This window comes from Elephantulus edwardii, unplaced genomic scaffold (assembly GCF_000299155.1).
Source record: "Elephantulus edwardii isolate Elephantulus edwardi_28Jun2011 unplaced genomic scaffold, EleEdw1.0 scaffold00044, whole genome shotgun sequence".
In the NCBI taxonomy this organism is placed as follows: Eukaryota; Metazoa; Chordata; class Mammalia; order Macroscelidea; family Macroscelididae; genus Elephantulus; species Elephantulus edwardii.
In genome coordinates this window covers 9,517,564-9,520,704 of record NW_006399794.1, presented here as the reverse complement: position 1 = coordinate 9,520,704, position 3,141 = coordinate 9,517,564, and the positions used below count along the sequence as shown (strand labels likewise).

At 38.9% G+C, this 3,141-nt stretch overlaps 1 pseudogene; it reads left to right on the top strand.

Moving 5' to 3' along the window:
• The first annotated feature begins 300 nt into the window (after positions 1 to 300).
• On the top strand, positions 301 to 653 carry LOC102872799 (annotated as a pseudogene).
• The last annotated feature ends 2,488 nt before the right edge of the window (positions 654 to 3,141 follow it).

The following is a 3,141-nucleotide window of genomic DNA, read 5'->3' as shown; positions in this document are numbered from 1 at the left end:
TGATTTGAGTATCTGTAAAATCACCCAGTACCTCCAACAATCTCTTTTATATGCAAAGTGTCCATTACTATAGACTGATAAAATATTAGAAAGACCTTCAGCCCAGTCTCCATTTTCAGAAGAGAAAGGTGAGCTCTTAAGAAAAACTAATACCTCTACCATCTACCAAATTGAAAAGGAAAGGTATCACATTCTCATCAAAAAGAACATTTCAAGATTGATCTTAAAATATAACACTGTCGGAACAAGGCCGGGGGTTGATACAGGCGGCTCGCCTCGGCTTTTACGCTTGCCTGCGCCATGGCGGGTCAGTCGCAGGGCATTCAGCAGCTGCTGCAGGCGGAGAAGCGCGCCTCCGAGAAGGTGTCAGAGGCCGGCAAGCCGAAGAACCGGCGGCTGAAGTAGGCCAAAGCAGCAGCGCAGGCTGAAATTGAACAGTACCGCCTGCAGTGGGAGGAAGAGTTCAAGGCCAAGGAAGCTGCGGCTCTGGGATCCCATGGCAGTTGCAGCACTGAGGTGGAGGAGACCCAGGAGAAGATGCCTATCCTCTAGACCTACTTCCCGCAGAACAGAGATGATGTCCGGATGATCTCCTGAGCTTTGTGTGTGACATCCGGCCCGAAATCCATGAAAACTACCGCATAAATGGATAGGAGAGGAAGAGACACCTGCTCCATGGATTGGCATTTTAGATGCTGTGACATGGAATAAGATTTAGCAAAGCTTTCTTCTTGTGACAAAGCATTAAATTATTATAAATTCCTTCACTTTTTGGAGAGTAGCAAAACCTAGTACTTTGTATAGATTTAGGGCTTATCCAAAGATTTCATCTTTTTTACCTCATATTTCTTATAAACGTAACAATTTTCTTGGGCTTTTTAGCTGTAGTTAGCATATGTCAATATGACTTCTTTCTTAGATATCTAGTAAAAGAAAACCAATTCTTCAAAGAAAGAAATGGGTTAAGTATTTCATTTGATGAAAAAGTAGTAAATAGGTTTTTTTTGTAACTTGTTTGAATAGCAGCCAGCCTTAAAATAATCCTTTCTGTTAGAAAAATGAATAGAGGTTTTCTCTGCTATCCAAGAGTGACACCTTTACTTGTGACACCTTTACTAAACCAAATTGAAGTGAAGGTATAGTTAATGTTCATTATGTGGGAAATTTTTTAAACATTCCTGACCCCCAAAATAAGTTACCAAATAACACATAAAGCCAGAAAAAAAGTTAATGTTCAGACAATTCGGAACTGATGGCTCAATGCTGAAATGCTGAGCGTAGTAACCACGGAAGGAGCTTGGTAACACTGAATGCTTCGTGTGCACTGTTGCAAGAACAAATGCCTGGATGCTGGTTTCACTCTGTTTGCCTTTTTCTGTAAAAGCAAAAATCCCTTTTCAATTTACTTCAGTTCATGAAAACAGGTACTAAAGCAGGCCCTTTATAAGTGAGGTGATATACAGTGAAATGCTTTCCTTTCGGAAAGCATAACATACTTGTTTAGTTGGGGCTGCTCTTGAGTTTCTTGTAGAAGTTACTAGATAGTAGAATAAGGAAACTTGTTATTAATGTACTGGTAATCATTTAAAAGTAAAAATTCTTTGTCATGAAAAAAAATAGAACACTGTCAGTGATAGTTTAATACTATAAGCCTACAAGAAGGACAGTCAACATGACTATTATTCAAATTTACACATTAATTACTAATGCCAGAGATGAAAACTGTCGAGATTTTTTTACCAACTTTTGTAGTCTGAAATATAACAAATACTCAGGTAAGATTCAATGATAATTACTGGCAATTTTAACACAAATTTGGAAAGAAGAAAAGGATCAGTAGTTGGAAAATATGGCTGTGATGCTATAAACACCAGCAATCACCTGATAGGATCACATGCTTTGCAAAACCAACAACTTATTCATTGCAAATGCTCTTTCTCACCAACATAACTCCAACTATAATGGATGTAGCTGGACAGAATACAGAGAAATCAAATAGACTATAACTACATAGAGAAACAATGGAGAAATTCAATATCATCCATCAGAACAAAGTAGGCACCAATTGTAGAACATACATATTGCTTTATATGCAAGTTCAAGGTGAATTATGGTGTTGGCAAAGAACATTTCATATACAATGGACTGCCATGTGAATGGATAGACTTGTCTTGGGAGATGTACAGCCAGAATGTTCCTTAGAAGACAGAACATAAAAACTCTTACACAGTCTAGACATGTTATCGGGGAAACCATTTCCTGGAGAGAGACATCATGTAAAGCTGAGAATCTGTGAAAAGGAAAGCAGACCCTCAATGAGATGGATTGGTGCAGTGGTGGCAACAATTATTATAATGGGGAAGGAACAAGTAGTAGTATTTCATTCTGTTATATACAGGGTAAGTATGAGTGGTAGCAAATGGATGGCACTTAACAACAAAAACCCTATATCAACTTTGTTTATTCTTATCAACCATTCATGTGCACCCAATTGTGTGGCTGAAGTGGTGACTTTTGAGAGAGGACATAAAATTATCATCAGCTCCAACCGGAGAATACAGAAAGGAGAAGAGCTCTGTTACGACTACAAGTTTGACTTTGAAGATGACCAGCACAAGATCCCATGTCACTGTGGAGCTGTGAACTGCCGGAAGTGGATGAACTGAGCGCATTTCTCATCTGAGCGCCAGCGGCTTGTCCCTAAGGAAGAAGTGATTCAACACACTATTTGGATTTTGCAGACAGAAAGATGCTTTTGTTTTCTGTTTTATGACTTTTTGAAAAATAGCTTCTGGGAATTCTGATTTCCTCAGTACTTTAGGTTACAGCAGCCCCAGGAGAAAGCTGACTAAAGCAACTTTCCTGAATCTCTGAGGCTAATCAGAACCACAGAATGGTCCAGCACTTTTGCTTCTTTTGTTTTGTTTTTTGTTGTTGGCTTGGTTTTGATTTTTTGTTGTTGTTGTTGGGGTTTTTTTTGTCTGTTTGTTTTTTGTTTTTTGGTGGGTTTTGGTTTTCATTTTTTATTTTGTGGGTTGGTTTTGTTTAGCTTTGTTTTTTTAATCTCACTAAGGATAAACTTACTGGGGCAAAGAGCCGACGGCTGCCCTGCCCCATGACAGGGGCCTCCAATGAATGTAA